General features: G+C 40.1%; 1 long non-coding RNA gene across 1 annotated transcript in view; it reads left to right on the top strand.

Moving 5' to 3' along the window:
- Positions 1–17,889, top strand: part of Gm51424 — a 156,101-nt gene that overhangs the window by 112,147 nt on the left and 26,065 nt on the right. Inside the window, exon 3 of the long non-coding RNA XR_003952251.1 lies at positions 13,989–14,051. This is a non-coding gene — a long non-coding RNA (predicted gene, 51424). The remainder of the gene's footprint in view (positions 1–13,988; positions 14,052–17,889) is intronic.

Raw genomic sequence — 17,889 nt, 5'->3', positions numbered from 1 at the left:
GTTCATCATAGAAGAAAGTCAAGGCAGGAACTCAAGCAGGACCTCAAGGCAGAACCTGATGCAGAGGCCACAGAGGTGTGCAGCTCGCTAGACTGCTCCTCCTTACTTAGTTGATCAGCCTGTGCTCTTACAGAACTCCTTCCCACCAATCTAAGGGGGCATCACATAGAACTGTCTGGGTCTTCTTCTTTATCAATCACCAGTTAAGAAGATGGGCAACAGCCAGATCTGATGGAGACATTTTCTCAGTTGAGGTTCCCTCCTCTCAGAGGACTGTAGCTTGTGTCAACATACAATATACTTACATAATATTGATGTCAATTATAAACACCACTGGTAAGCAAAGGGAGAGGGAGTGAATAAAACATAGTTTGGTAAGATCTACCTTTTATGTTGTGGCATAACACCTAATAATTAAACCTGGGATTGTACTGAAGACAAGATTTCCAGTGTGATTATGAAGGAAGCCGCCAATGCAACCCACCAGAAGCAAGGATGAGACCAGATGAGGGATGCCTGGGTGGCTAGGGAGAGTGGCATGGTTGCTTTCTCCCTATGAGGAACTTGAACATGCTGGAGATTTAAAACTAAAATTTTAAATTGTGTTACAGTAGCTAGAGGCATGCAGTTTCATACACAGAATAATGCAGTCATTATTTTGATGTCAAAATAGCAGGGGCAGTCATAACTAAACGTCTTCGTGCCTCTTCTATAACAACTATGCAAATAGCAACATGTGTATAACACAAATCAAGAAAGAATCTTTCTTAGGAACTGGAGTCACTGGAGTTCTCATGGCTGGCTGCTAGGTGTGTGCCGTGTGTCAAATGCTCTCAGAAATGACAACAACTGAGAAGAATGGTAAACTACACCTGGAGTTATATCCCTTTTTAGGGTTGTATGCCTAGGAGGAATAAACACATGTATGAGAATGGCCAAGCAGCTTAATTCACAGAATGAAAACCTCCAAATGTCTCTTGGTGGGAAATCGATAAACACACTGTAGGGGGTTCCTCTTCAACAATGAACACAAGAGCCTTGAGCTGTATACAAGAGTGCATACCCAAACCTGGGGTGATAGGCAGTATCAGGGACTTTCTAAATCAGTGGTGACTTCTATATATTGGTGTGGGTGCTGGGAATGTGGGTATGCCATAGCAAACATTAAGAGTCAAATACCAGTTTTATACATTTGATTGCATATAAATTATATCTTGATGAATAAAACAGCAAAAACATGAAAAAATATTATACAAGTAGACAGTACCCTGGAGAATTTTTGCTGTGTGTACTGTCTGTGGTGTAGGATTGTATCTGTGGAGGAGACAGAAGGCCATGTATATGCAAAGGCCAGAGGGGGATATGGGTCTGCTGCTATCTCATTCTTCACTTTACTCCCTTAATATGGGATCTCTCATTAAACACAGAGAAAGGCAGCAAATCTCAGCAATCCTCTTCTCCCCCATCCCCACACAATTCTGGAGGTGCAGGCACATGTGCAACTATGCCTGGCTGTTTTAAATAGGTGCTGGAGATTTGAACTTGGGACCTCATTCAGATCCATCTCCAATAATTTCTTCAATAAATTATTGTCATACTTAACACAAATGATAACTTCTAAACTCAAGGAAAAAACAAAAGTACCTAAAATTATTGGCGTAATATCCATATTCTCACACTTGGATCCCTGGTGAAATGGGAGGAGGACATGTTCATACCATTGTCCAGTCTGGAAATGATAGTTTGCTTCCTTCTTTCTTCTTTCTTCTTTCTTCTTTCTTCTTCTTCTTCTTTCTTCTTCTTCTTCATCTCCATCTTCATTGTCTTCTCCTCCTCCTCTCCTCTTTCTTCTTCTTCTTCTTCTTCTTCTTCTTCTTCTTCTTCTTCTTCTTCTTCTTCTTCTTCTTCTTCTTCTCCTTCTTTTTCATCATCTTCTTCTACCCACATTTCCTCATGTCCATAAAAAAAGGCTGCCTTTGTGCCAAAAATTACTTCTGTATTAAAATTTAGAAGAGAGAAGATTCATCAGGGTCCAACATGCTTATTAGAAAACTAAAACCATTCCCTAAATCCCTTCAACAGACAATATTCCAAAGTCCAGGTATCTGAACAGTTAGGCTTAGATAATGGAAGGTAATGAAGTACTTGGGCTGAAATGACAGAGTAAAGACTGCCAGCTAGTTATAGCAAAAGACACTTTTCTTTTCCAATCCTGTCTCTTCTGCCAAGAGACTCATTTCCACTCATGTTATTCAGATCCACAGATGGGAGTGGCTGTGCCATAAGCATCATCCTCAGAGTCCTCACAAGAAACTGAGGCCATCACTCAGAACCTTCCTCCTACCCATATTCCAGATGTCTGGGAATACTTCTCTAATCATCTCACTGTTCCCTGGAGGTTAAGTCTCCGAGAGTGCCACAAGCAGAGTGTCCTGTTAAGGAAGGGAAATCTTGTTCTTGGTTTTGTAAGCTGTTCCAGCATGTCCTGGTGGCTTTCTTTCTGAGGTCCCACTACACCTGAACAGGTGTCTCCAAAGGAAGCTGACACAGAACTCTGGTCAGATGCCATCATGATGTTCTTCACCACAAAGATGTTATGAGGAAAATATTTATTTATTTTTCCTTGGAATAGAAAAATGTAATCTTCTGCCTGACACCCTAGCACCACAGTCATTCTGTTCTAGAAAGCTGCCTCCAAGTAATGCAGTGCCTTACATCAGTTGAAAAATTAGTTCTGACGTCCTATTTTCCATGTTGGAAATGGTGAGACAGAAGAGAAAATTAACCATGAATATATAGAGGAGGAACAAGCAATGAGGGTTCTTCTAGAGCAGAAATGTAGAACAAAGATCTCAGCTCATCTCTCTGTGACCCTGGGTCCAGAGTCCAGCATACTCATGGCGGAGCCCTCTGTGTGGTGTGGACTTCAGTTCTGTATTTAGCTTTGTCTCCCTCCTCTTCTTCCTCCACCAAGGATCTTCATGCAGCCCAGGCTGACATCAAGCTCATTATGGAATTCCTGACCATTCTGCCTATCTGTCTCTCAAGTGTTGGGATTACTTGCTTCACCCGTGCTGGGCAAAGCCTTTACCAATGATTGACAGCACCAGCTGGGCTGTTAGGGAGCTGTATCACAGTTGCAGTGTAAGTTACCACCAAAACCTTCTGGTGTATCCCACAAAGATTATGAGTTAGGTGAGTCTCTTGAAGTATTCAATTGTGAGGTCAGTGGTCAACACCCAGCCAGTGTCATGTAACTTTTCTATACCCAGTTGACTGTAACTGCAAAGTTCCAGGGTCATTTTTTTCTCCAAGGCACACTTTAGATATGGCTATCTAGAGAGCTGGAAAATGTGGTCCAACCTTGTCTGTGTCAACTCACTTTTCATGGTGAATACAACTTGGAACAGATTCCTATAGACACTGAAGGTGATCGTGAGGAGGTTAACTCTGTTTCCCACAGAGCAGAGCAGTTCTCTGGAAGTGGGATTTGAAAGGTCTAACTCAACTGTACTCTGTTTTCATGTCCTATCTTGAAATATGCTAAGTTCTGTATCTAGAGGCCTGCTAGTCTGAGGGCAGTAGAGTGGGAAACAGAAGGAGAATCTACAGTTGGACTGTTACGTATTCACTATAAATAAAATCCAGAAACTTTTCCCAAAAGATTCCTAACTCCATTGAAGACCCAATATTATATTGTCAACCTGGACAAATGAGAACGTAGATGGTGCCCGAGAAAGACTGCAGGTGCCCATTACCTACTTCACAGCAGTGCTGCAGAAAGCAACCCTTGCTGCCTCCTGAAACACAACAGTAGATTTCAAGTTAATAATACAGCTGCTCGTGTAAGGATTTTCAGCATTTGCAGAATATACTTTGTGACATTAGAAGAAGAAAATCACTCTACCTGCTGAATCACTAATGGCTCTTGGTTCCCAAATTCCAAATGCAAATGCCATGCCTGTATTCCAATTGTGAAGCTAATTGGAAGCTGTAGAGTTCTGGTGTTCAGGATCTGAAGGTTCAGAGGACAAAATCCATCCACAGAAGCTGGTACAATACTGCTGTTCAAAGGAAAAAAAAGATCTTTTATAAATATTAAATAAAACACCATCTCAAGGCAATGAAATCTAGAGAGGATGGGAAATGTAAAAATATTTAGACAATGACTAATTGTACCTGTTTAAGCAGAAAATATATCTATCTATTATATTTTAGAAGGGAGGCATGCATGTTCTGTGACACATTTGTGGTGGTCCGAGAACAACTTGTAAGTAGGCAGCTCTCTCTACCTTGTGAGTCCAGGGATCATCCACCTTGGTAGTATGAACCCTTACTGAACCACCTCCTGGTCCCCAGATGCATTTATTAGATAATTATTTCTTAAAGATATATCTAGGCCCCGGAAAAAAGACTCAGTCATTAAGGGCATTGAGTGATCTTCCAGACGACCTGGATGCCATTCCTGGCATCTAGGCTGTAGCTCAAAAATCAAAAAAATCTTCTATGGTTCAAGTTGCTCCAACCCCTCCTATGGCTTCCATGTGCATGGCTTGTCCATAGTACACAAACATATGCAGGCAAAACACCCCAATGTATAGAAATAATTCTAAAAATTAAAAGATAGTTCCATATATTTTATACATACACACATATAATATTCTCTGCGTTGCCATCTTTGGCTTGTCACATAGAGAAATCCCACCATTTTAATCTTCTTACATTTGAAGTAAATGATGAAGCACTAAATAACTACCAACATTTCAGCAACTAACTTGTCTAGCAATAAAACATTACAAATATAAATCTCATGTTTCTGTAATGAAGAATGGTTCTATACCATTCCATATTTTTGCCATTGTGGACATACATAAAATTTAAAACAGCTGGGGGTGGAATGCAAGACAATTAGCTATGACAGAATATAAAAGAGGAAAGTTACACTACCTTGTGTTGATGAGTGATCATGATATTAATGCCTTGAGTTGCAGCCTAATAAATAATTATTGTTATGAACTATTTTAAAGTTTTCAAAAGATTATCAGAAAATGCCATATAGCAAATACATCGTTATTCTAGATTTTCAGAATAATTGCTTAAGCATAAAACATGTGACACATGAGAAAATACAAATGAGACAGGAGACAGGGTGTTGTAACTATATAGTATTTAAGCACTTACACCCATATTTACAAGGAATTGCAGATTTGAGATGCATTCTACTAAATGGTGTACTATGCAACTGCTGGTTTGAAGGGGAGTTTGCATATGTACCCACACAGCCATGTATAAAGAGTATCAGTGCAAGTTCTGGGGTGGTTGGCAGAGTACCGAGAGCTTTGTTTTTGTCTTTCTAAAAATATTCCACATATTGTAGTGTTCATTTTTATTATACATTCCTTTTTGGAGGTGAGTGGGACTACAACCCAGAAAAATTGGCAAACAATGGAGTAAAAACAAGTATTCCTACGAAGCAATTTTGTGACGTATTGTGAAATTGATAAATAATAAACATTTGACCAGTGCCTTTGCTCCTGCATAATTATAGCATGTGAATAAGAAGGATTTTTATATGTTTGCAACTGGAAGTCACATTTAGAGAAGTCCCAATTAGTAGATACATTCCTGGAAGTAATTCACAAATTTTAATCAAAAATTTTAATATGTGCATAGTTACTTTCCTACTTGCTGATTTGCAGACATTTATCCATAGCAAAAAAATATGTTGCTGCATATAAAGATGCTTATAATAGGAAAAACATAAATAACAAATTATATTTCTATAATATTTTCAAAGTAGGCTTATATTAATTTTTAAAAATCAACCTCTCTTTGCTGATTGAAAACTATTATTTTCGCTTACACTGGATGATGTTTTAATCCATTACAAAATTTTGTGTCTATTAAGAGGTGAAGAAGATTCCACTTAATTGGAATTTTCCATACAATTATATTTTGATTTGAAGCTAAGTTTTTAGTACCTTTATCCATTGCTTCTCTTTTAAAATGGATATACAACTAAGTATAGGCACTAAATCCAAACATAAAGTGGTTGGTTACATCCTAACATCTGTTCCTTTGGAGGAAGCAAATATGGCTGAGATCCCAAGGTGAACCTATTCCTCTTTTCCTGCAAAATGGGCACGGTACCATCCTTCTGAGTTTATCTCCCTCCCCATACATTAGTGTGGCTTTCAGATGTCCTCAGAGAAGCTTTCTTGTGCAGTGGACAGTGGCCAACACAGAAATTCAAAACTGGTTCATATATAAAGAACAAGTGTCAGCAGATGCCTCAGCAACAAAGGGATGCTCTATTGCAACCCCTTCCCCAAGCTTCAGGACCATCATGGAAGAGGAGTAGAAAAGAATGATAAGAACCAGAGGTCAGAGGTCAATATGACTGGAGCAAAACACTATCTTCTGGACATGATAGGACCGCAGCAGTCATGAACTCACATGTGCTTATGTGCACAAGATCAAACCGGTAAACATGAAGGGCAGAGATCTTGTGAACCCCTAACCCTGACTGTGGTACTATGGACAGCTGATGGCTTCCCGGAAGAAAGAGTTTTCTTTGAGAGTGTGGCCCCTAGTAGATCAACCACACTGCCATGGGTGGCCCAATGCCCAGAAGTGAATGGATGGCACAAACTGAAGATGATAAATTGTTAAATTCAAGAAACAAAGAGAATACAAATTAAGGGCATTGTCTAGAGTGTGGGGGTGGATCTTGAAAGAGCAAGGGCTACAGCCAGGGTAGAATATGATTAAAACATATTGTATGAAATTCTGAAAGAGTAAATGAAAATATTTCTATTATCACAAAAATGAATATAGGAACCAACCAATATTCTCCAGTTACAGGAGTCTCATTGCTTTCCCTATATACTGGCTTGCCTTTCACGGCTGGCTTTCCAGACTTTATAATATAATATAATCAAACCAACCCAACTTTTTTGCCTCAGAATTTTGACCTGCAGATATATTACATTGCTTCTAATAAATGGGAAATGTGAAAGACATTTATATTTTTAATCATGTGTGTGATAAACAGAAATGCAAACTGAGATCTCAGCATCTAAAGTAACAGGCTGTGGTGGATCCTGGCCAGAGACGAAAGGGGCAGTCAGAGGGTGTGCAGCATTTAACACAGCGGCTCCATGTCAACCTCTGTCTTTGCCAAACACAGTTAATCATCCCTGAAGGGCTACAACCCAATGTGACCTCTCCCTTCCAGGAACACTGGAGCCCCAAGGAGGTACAGTTATAGAAAAGAAGACTGGCACGTTCAGCAGATCCTGCATAGTAATACACTGACAATAAACTGTCTTCCGAAAGCAAAATCTAGTCTAGAAAATAGCCTTGAAAATGAAAGCTTTTATTTATCACAAGTTTCAGCATGTATGTGTGTGTGTGTATGTGTGTGTGTGTGTGTGTTTGTATACACATATACACACACCTATGTACTAAAGATTATATGAATTGCAATTTTCATGGAAAGAAACATCTACGACTTCCTGGGAACACTATCTCCGGATCACGTGACTGTGTTCCACTTAAGCTGGGGACAGAGGCTACTCTGCACTGTTCGCTGGTGAAACCTCATCATGCATTAGTCAGAAAGCAAAGGCATTTACTTAAGACATTTGAGAAGTCTATTTACATCTTCCCTCAGTTTAGACAAATACCATGGTGAGATGTTTAAACAGACTCTGTGCCAACACCGTGTTACTGTTTATTCTAATATGAATGAGTCCTCTAGGCCCTTAAGAGTTTCCTAATGACACCCCCTTCACAAATGGCCCACATCTCTCTCCACCCATGTGGCAACGGCCAATCACCAGGCACCACGTAGCATTTGGTATGAAGTCGGACTCATACCCGAGCCTCAGTCCAGTCTTGATCACATAGCCATCGCCACCATGTTGAATCTCTTCCACCTTACCATGTCACTGGCATAGTGTTTGCAGCCTGAGACATTGCTAGGGTCCCATAGAGAACAAGGAATGTGCACCCACACACTCCATTAGCTTGTGAGGTGAGGCCATCCTGTTGGCTCCCACAGCATGTTAAAAGCCTCCGTAAGCCTTCTTCACTGAAGCTTCAGTTTGGGCATCAGATCTCTAACTACAGCCATGCCAGGTGATGTGTTGCTTGTGTTTTTGAGCTGAGAGAGTTTGTTACCACAGCAAACCAATGCATTTTCAACTGTTCTCAAATCCTCCAGTTGTTCACAGAAGACTCCGTCTTCATAGTGGAGATTGGGAGGGATCAACACCTTAGGTCATTTTGCCCATTCTACTTTGAACCTTCCAGTGTTCCCATTGTCCTTAGAAAATAAGCCTAGTGCCTGCCCAGGCTAGTTACTTTCTGTGGTATGGCTCCTGTGAGCATGGTCAGACTTTCCACAGCTCTTTCCTGTTACTTGCCTGTCATGCAGGCCTCTCATCTCTCCAATGCCTGCTTTTCCTTTTCTGTGTTCTCTTCCCACACTGCTTTCTTGGCTGAACATGGCTTTTGTTTCTCACTTCTCACTCTCTGAGTGATGTCTGTCACATTGAGCAGTCTACTTGATCTCAGTCTCTATTCTTACCATGTTCACACATTGTATATGTATATGTGTATGTGTATATCTATATACACACATATATACATATAAATACATACACATATATGCATATGTGTATATATGTGTATATTTATGTATGTACATATATATTATGTATATATGTATTTATATATATATGTGTGTGTGTGTGTGTGTGCGTGTGTGTGTAATTTGCAGGGCTGTAACTCCCCTTTACACTTCATTCTTGTTTATTACTTTCTGTAACTGACTTCTGTCTATTGCTACCCCAAGCAAGAGCAAAAACATTAAGCCTTTCTTTGGCTCTGTTCAGCATTACAGCCATAGTAACAGGATCCAGAACAGTGTGGGTAGCAGAAAAGATACTCAATAAGATCAGCCAAAATAAATATAGGCAACAGGTATTCTGCTAATTCTCCAAGGCAGAAGACTCCCCTGGAAGACTCAAACAAAAGAAAACTGCTAAAATACTCCTGCTGGCCAACCACCCTCATATTTACTAACTTAGGCTGTGGGTTCAAGCTATATAAAGTCAAATCAAGCAGGCTCATGCCTTCTGTGTGTCCTGCCATTGCTCCTTTGTCTCTTAGGCCAGGAATGTTGGCCTCCCATTTCTGCAGGACACACTATGATGCTGTGCCTTTCTTAAACCTGGACCCCTCTTACTGCAGGCTCGCCCGAAAGGACAATGGGCATAGCCACTCATTCTGCTGTACACCTCACACCTCAGCAGAGTAGTCTGTTCTTTCTAATGCTTCCCAGCCAGAGTGAGTGGAAATTATCTGATGCAAGCTCAAAGGTGAGCTCACAGCACAGAGATCTGAGTGCTTTATCCTGCCCTGCAACCGGCACGAAGCACTGATAACACCACCTCTGTTGACAGGAAACACCACGTTATTCTTTGCGATCAGACAACTTAAACATCCTGGGACTCACCCACATATGCTCACTCCATTTCCACTACCTCCCAGGCTCTGCATTCCTTTCAGTTAGAAGTGGTTCAGATATACTTTCACCATAGCAGAAAATATGGCCCCAATCAAACCCTCCTGCCACCCACCCCACAGTCAAGGGCATTCTTCATTCTCAGGCAGAGCATTTTGTAAATTGGAAGTGTATCAGTGACAATTATCAAGGAATGGTTTCTAAAATGATTTCCTTCCTGCACAGCCTGGCAATCCTTCTTTCAAAAAGACATTAGCCAAAAGCAGTGCTCCGGAAATGTCACTTGGAGCAAGCGATTGAATTAATTTATTTGTTTTACGGTATTTTACGGTTAGTCATGTCAGAGACTTTCGCTCTATTTTTTGTCTGCTCATTTAGATAATGCTCTATCTGCCATAAATCCCAGGGAGGCTGAATAGAGTATCTTCTAAATATAGCCTGCTAATAGCGGCTAGCCTAACTACTCATCTCGAGTTTCATCTAAACACTTGGATTTCACTCCAAAGGTGGCATTTTTGCCAGGTAGAAGTTGCATTGTACAATTAATCTGCAGGTGAGAAACAGAAGCCCAGTATAAGGAAGGCTGGTGAAGTGCTTCTTCATAGGGCATTGATAAGAATGAGAAAACATAAAGGAAATGCCCCGGGTCTAACCAATGGCTTTTTATTCTGGGCTCATCATTTATTTTTGATGGGGCAAGGAAAACCAACAGAAGAAAAAGAGCCCTAAGAGAAGGCACATGATTTAGAGTGCCATTATTCACGTGCTCAGGAGTCCCACAAAAATACTAAACTCGAAGCTATAATATATATGCAGAGGACCTGGTACAGACCCAGGTTGGCCCTGCGCTTGCTGATTTGGTCTCTGTGGTTCATGAGCTTTGATCAGTTGATTTAGAAGGCTTTGTTCTACAATACTTGGTCTTTAGATGTAAGAGCTGTGGCCAGTTGGGACTCCATTTCCAGTCTCCCTTATTATTCAGAGTCTTTATTAGGATAGTTTTCAGTCCTAATTTAGGACTGTTTTCACTGCACCAGAATTTAGGAATTTGACACTGCACTAGGCTTCTATACAGCCCCTCAAATACCCTTCAATTCTAGCTGGCTCTCCCCACACTTCCTCCCTTTGCCCTTTGTCTCCTCACGCTCCCAACCTGATCCTCGAGTTTCAGTTCCTCCATTCCCAGTGCATCCATCCGATCTCTCCCTCCCTTACAGAAACGTGCATCCCACTTAGTCCTTGCCCCCACCCCGGGCCTATGGATTATGACTTGGTTATCACTTATTAACATCTAATATCCACATAGAAGTGAATACATACCATGTTTTTCTTTCTGCTTCTGAGTTACCTAGCTCAGGATTTTCTCCTAGTTTCATCCCTTTGCCTGAAAATTTCACGATGTCATTTTATTTAACAACTGAGTAATACTCCATTGTGTGAATGAACCACACTTTCTTCATCCATCCTTCTGTTGGGAAACATCTAGGTTGTTACCAGCTTCTGGCTATCATGAATAGAGCATGAATAGAGCAGCAATGAACATAGTTGAGCAAATCTTGTTGTGGGAGAATGAAGTATATACTCATGAATGGTATAGCTGAATCTTGAGGTAGATCAATTCCCAGCTCTATGAAGAATAACAACGAGCAATAGAGGAGTGTTCCCACTGCTCCATAGCCTAACCACCATAAGCTGTCACTTGTGTTTATGATCTTAGCCATTCTAACAGGTGCAAGTTTTTACTTGCATTTCTCTGATGGCTAAGGATGCTGATCATGTCTTCATTTCTCAGCCATATGAGTTTCCTCTGTTGAGAATTGCCTGTTTAGATCCTTTCTCTCTCTCTCTCTCTCTCTCTCTCTCTCTCTCTTTGTGTGTGTGTGTGTGTGTGTGTGTGTGTGTGTGTGTGTGTGTGTAGTTTGGTCTTGTCTTGTTTGGTATCTAGTGTCTTAACTTCTTTATATAAGTTGTATATTACTTCTCTATCAGATATAGAGTTGGTTAAAACTTTCCCATTCATTCTGTAGGCTGCCACCTTGTCTCAATGACAGTGTCCTTTGCCTTACAGAAGTTTTTCAGTTTTATAAGGTCTCATTATTAATTATTAATCTTAACGGCTTTGTAAATGGCATTCTGCACAGAAAGTCTTCTCTTTTGCCAATGTGTTCAAGGCTATTCCCCATCTTCTTTTCTACTAAGTTCAGTACTTATGGCCACCCATGGAACAAACCTTCATAAATCATTAAGGTAAATATTTATTTCTAATTGATGAAGGTTGTCATTTTCATATCCATAAAGCAGTGGTTCATGTCCCATCAGCCTGAAGAAAGTCTTGTTCATAATTCCCTTTCCACTACTGAACAGAATAGTCCCAGAGGTTCATGCTCTGGCTTATGGGTTCCGGTATACCACAGTTGAAATCTCCTTTATTGATACTATGTGTGATGGTTAAGATCTCCATCTTGAGCCAGCTTTACCTTCCTTTCTGGGATGTTTCATGGACCAGGAACCAATCAGCTCATTGCTATATTCCAACCCTGGGCACATTCACATCCTCCCTGAGCATGTCCACTCCTTCACCCCATGCCTGAATTTGCATATTTTCTTCATTCTGTAGATGCTGGCTAAGTGTGTCTTACATGCCAGATCAAGGTGAGCAAGGGTGTACATAATGAGGTTATAGCAATGATTGCAAGAAAGCAAAATCCAGCCTTTATTTTAATCCCTTCCCAATCTATCCTTATCTTCTCAAAAATGATCCTAAGATTCCCGAGTTTCAAAAAATACCCCTGAAATACTAATGAAAATGGCATCATCAAATATGAAATATTATTTGGAGGAAGGTGACATTTTAAAATTTACCATCTTATTCTTCATGTTTTATGACCTTCTATAAAACTCCTTTTTGTGTTTGTAGGTTATTATACATTTTATTGTATGTTCTACTTATAACATTTAATTTTCTAATAATTTAGAATAGACTCATCTTTATGATATAAAACAAATGAAATTTTCTTTAATATGTGTCTTGGGACTCCATGTGCATGACTTTTAGGACAATTTTTCACAATGAAATCAATAGATAAAATAATTTACATTTAATTTTTCTGAAATCTAGGACTGTAGAAACCACCATATGGTATTTCAGTTTAATCAGCATTCATTTTATGTTGAATGAGACCAAGCAGCCACTCATCTCTGACATGTATGTTATATGTCTGACATGTATGCTATATGTTTATCTGACATATGTGCTCTCTGCATGTGTTGTCTACTCACATCAGTTGTCTCTGAGCAGGTTCTGACCTCGTCATGTATGATATTTCATGAGGTGGCGGCTTCTTCTTCTTCTCCTCCTCCTCCTCCTCCTCCTTCTCCTCCTTCTCTTTTTTCCTCTTTTTTTGTGTGTGTGTATGTGTGTGTGAAGGTTATATTTATTAAACAGGTGACTGATTTATTTCTACCACAAAAATCTCATATACATATAACTCTGTATGTATGTAATAGTTCGTAGTTTTTAAATGCTAAAGATTATGAATGAAGTGTGAAGTCGGTGGTTTTCAGTACAGTCAAACATGCATCCCACACTACCATGACCTTGAGGCCATTTTTGGCAACTCAAAGGAGATTCACACCCTTTGGCTATTGCTACCATCTGCTTCCCCAGCAGGAAACAGCCACTCATCTCCTCTGAAGATTTGACGTTTTCTGGACTTCTCATATAATAGAACTCTTGATCTCCTTTCCCATAGTAAAATAATTATTTCCCTACTCTGCCCCATTCACAGTCATTGGAAACCATGAATCCACTCTATAGCTTATCATCCCCACTGTGGGAGGTAACTGAAGTCCCATTAGGATCAGGGAAGAAAGCTTTATCTTTCTCACCTCCATTGAGTTTTCCTCAAACACAGCCATTTGAAACAAAAATTTACATAAAAAGATGGTTCTGATTCAAACCATGGTGTGCTGACCACCTTGAAGACACAGCAATATGAAGAAGTCTCAAGAATCCTTGGGCTCTGTGAGTTCTCTTCTGTGATGATGCAACTGCATTTCAGGGCCGCTTTGTAAGGAACTCAGGAATCTTACCTGGGAGCTTCTGAGAGGAGAGATAGACTTGGAAGGGGTTAAGATGAAAGTTGGATTTTTACCTCTCATAATCATTGCTATAGCCTCATCATCTAATATACAAAGCACACTTAGTACACAAAGTAACCTATTTAGGCTCTGAACTATAATCACAGTTTTCTAGGAAACAGACAAATTATCATATTCTTTCTCTATTCATTAACCTCTCATTTATTTATTTATTTATTTATTTATTTTGCTTTTTCTCTTTTAATTTTGTTTATAATTTTCTACATTGTTTGTTTAAAACAGGCTTTACATTTGAACTTTTCACTCAATTGTGGTTCTATTTTATTAAGGACAAGCTTGGTTTTATATTTTTCAGGTATTAAGCTGGTGCTCTCAGACATGCCAGTGTACCAAGCATCGCCATTCCACACACACAAAGGTAGGGCTTAGAATGGTGTGAGTTTCTGCATCTCCCTGTGCCTGTGCCATGGTGAACCATAAACTATTTGCATCTTCTTAGCCATAGGATGAGTGTCCACGAAACTGCATAATTAAGTGTCTGAACTGTGGAAATGTTTGTCTGGTCAGTGAGGTGCTGTGGTCTCAATTGTTCCCAGTTGAGCTGAAAGGCTCCCCTTTTGTGTTCTTGTGGGCATTCCATAGTATCACTCCTAAGCATGTTGATGTGTACTTCACATAATGTGAATGTCACCATGAATTAGGGGAAGGAGCTTGGATTCATTCTTTTGGATCTGTTTGGTAGGAGCCATTCACAGTTGTCTATTCCTTCAACCCTCCTACTCATGTGTCAGGTAACTCACCTGATTTGAGGAAGTGTCTTGGACACATTGGGGACACCAGAGCATGCTGGGTAGACATCTCAAATGTGATACTGTCTGCTCTTTCTGACCCTTGTATCCCATGAGTAGAAAAGAGTGAATGATGTCTGCCCGCTGCCCGTGTTCAAGGATGGGAGAGAAATGAAGCATCATTAATATCCAAAACACCCTTCATCTTCACCTGGAGAAACATCTCAAAGCTCCCGCCAGCATTCCCAGGACTGCATTCCCATAAGGACTCGAACACTCCTGAACTTGTCTCCCAAATCCCTCCAAATGCCTGCACAGCTGGGAACACTAGTTACTAGGATCCCCTGGACTCCATCCTGATTTGAAGTCCGTTCCTCCTGAACAAATGTCCAGACCAGGCCTTGGTTCTTAGTTCACCGTTTCCTGTCATTTTATTCCATGCCGGCACTCCTACCTCCTCCTCTTCAAAATTTCTTCTACTCCACAGATGCGACCAATGCACACATCCCTAGTTTTCCCGCTTTCCTTGGCTTCATGCTTCTGAAGATTCTCTGAACACACTGTTTCATCTCCCCTGCCCTCATTGGTTCATGAACTCTGGCTTGGCAGTCTTAAGCTCCAATCAAAAGCTTCCTTAATGCCACAACCTGGCGACAGCAAGACCATTGACCAAAAAAAGCTATAAAAAAAGAAATGGCATTGTCCATGTCCCTTGAGGATTACATAGGTAACACGTGACTCTGCCATTTACTTATGTAACTCTGTCTCTACTCTCAATATCTAGTCACTGCATTAATTATTGCCACAGCTGCTCTTCCAAAGTCCAGCCGGGATCTTGGTGAACAGTACAGGTTCAATTAATATTTACTGAATATTTATGCCCAAAGAATCATACTATGTGATGTGAATCCTCTTCATGGTATCTTTCATGAGTAGGGGAACATAACAAGTTCTTAAGATGCATCTAAGAAACCAAGTAAATCGCTGGTGCTACCAATTAAAGCCATTCACTGTGTCAGTTCCTCAAACTAGTTGACTTGAATGCTTAGCTGTAGCAGGCATCTCAATAAGAATTAGTGAGGTCATTAAAAATGATTAAAATTATGTGTGTGGCACCAGCATCATAATTCAAACCCCCAGCAATTTGTTTCAACTACAACAAATTCTATACTTATTAATAAACATAGCCCTCAAATTTAGAGCTAGAATAATTTAGTAAATATAAATTTACCCCATGCTCAAACCTAATAAAAACATAGCAATTGTAAATATATTGATTGTTTGATTAATTCTTATGAAGGGTGATAATTATATAAGATTGGATTTGATATTTCCATACCTATTTCTAGATATTATCTAAATTTTTTGTATTATCTTTTAAACCATGTCAACTTACAAAAGGAGACATTTAAACACATTGTTCTTAATTACATCTACTGCTCAGACTTCCAAGTAATTATAAATGGTTAAGAATATCGATGAACACATTTTTTGATTATCTAAAGACTTTACTCCGCACCCCACTGAAGTGTAGGCTTGCACTCCTGTCAGTTGTGGGAGGACTGTCTTTGGAGAACAGAAAGGCACGATTCTTGTTTTGTATTTCCAGCATTTCAAAAGCTTCCTGGGATATAATTGCACTAAGAAATAAGTTCCCTGCTTCATTTCTACATATTTCCAATGGTGTACTTATGGTTTGATATATTCCTATGCAAAATTACCCAGTCCTCCAAGCAAGAAAGGAATGCAAGTTGGCAATCTTTTAAATTGAGCTTACTTTTATGGCAAAGTACCAACAAGTGTTAGTAAGTGGGCTGCTCACATAATCATTCCTTAAGGTTTAGATGAAATATTTTAAAACCATACAGCAGATAAATCAAATCTGAAGCTGCTTGTAATTTTAGAAGTTAAAAAACAAAACCCAAAAACAAAACAAAACTCCTAAGTCTGTGTTAGAATAGAACATCTTTTGAAAACACACATACTGTTCTATTTAGATGGGTGTTTGCTAGCTCTTAGGAAGTAATAAGTTTTGTCCCAGTTGGGCTTTGTGGCTGTGATAAAGCTCTCAGAGAAAGCAAGGGAAGGGAGTGAAGGATTTGTGTGGTTTACCAATCTCCATCACAGTTGATCACTGAGGGAGGTAAGACAAGGTAGGAATTCAAGAAGGAGCAGAGGCAGCAATCATGGCAGAACGTTGCCTACTGTCTGTCTCTTATGGATTACATAGTTGTTTTCACACACAACCCAGGACTCCCTGCCCATGTCCACCTGCCCATCCTGATGGAAGTCATTCCTCAGTTGACAGTTCCTCTTCTGAGATGACTCTAGCTTGTGTCAAGTTGACAGACACTAACCAGCACAGCTTTCAACCTTGGAAAAATGCTAAAGCATTCTATACTCCCCCACCCCCTGCACCCTGTCCTAATGCCTGTTCCCTGCATGATACAACACTCGGATGCTTCCATAACTTTTTGATGACTTAATAGGTTTCAAAAGAGCTAATTTTTGCACTCTTCAGAATGGCATTAATTGTTGAAAGTAGAGCGGCTTTGATGAATGTCAAGTCTTAAACATCATCTAAAAATGTCCCGAGTGCTTAGTGATAATCAAAGCAGAACAAAACTAACAAAGAACAAGTATGGTTTGCCCCATGGTACACATTTTGGATTTTTGTGCAGTCGTTGACACCAAGTCTCATATTGACCCGGCTGACCTTGAACACTGAAGCCTCTTAACTCCACTTCCCAAATGTTGGGATGACTGGCAAACCACACAGCTGGCTCTCACACTTTGGGTCCATCTTACATAGTCAGATTTGGAACTAGGTGCCCAACAACACTTTCATCCAAGAAACATCTTTCCAAGTTTGCTCTTGTCCTACTAATATTCTATGATCATCCGCAACCAAGGTACAGTCTGACTCCTTACTGTTAATATGTAAAGCCTTTTAAAATCACTGTTAGTGCTGTTAGCGTCTTCTGAAAGCCGGTTTACTTCTTTTCAATTCCGTAACTGAAATTCTAAAAGTTTCCCAAACCAATGATGACAATGGCAATGCCTGTTTCCAGCGATTATTATAAATAAAATTGAATAACACACACATAGTCGCAGTCACAAAATGAAGGGTCACACACATCTGAAGTCAATGCCAAGAAAGGGCAAGCCTCTGCAAATGCAATCCAAGAACAGCAGCTCACTGAAACCTTGAGCACCTAAACCTGCAGAGGCCATAGCTCCTTCCCATCTGAAGATCCGTTCTTCCTTCAAAGCAGCCATCAGCTCTTTGATCACTGCCTGCAGCCAGTTTTGCAGGGCTGCTCATCTTTCTGGTAGGGTGGGGGTGAGGATAAAAGGTCAGAGAAGCAATTTGCTGACTATGGAAGCCAGGGTAATGGTGGGCTCGGCTAATCTTAGCAGCAGACAGTTCATTTCTAAAGGAAGGCCAAAGTCCTGGAGACTTGCCAG

Source organism: Mus musculus, chromosome 17 (assembly GCF_000001635.26).
Source record: "Mus musculus strain C57BL/6J chromosome 17, GRCm38.p6 C57BL/6J".
Taxonomy (NCBI): Eukaryota; Metazoa; Chordata; class Mammalia; order Rodentia; family Muridae; genus Mus; species Mus musculus.
This window is presented reverse-complemented; position numbering and strand designations above follow the sequence as displayed.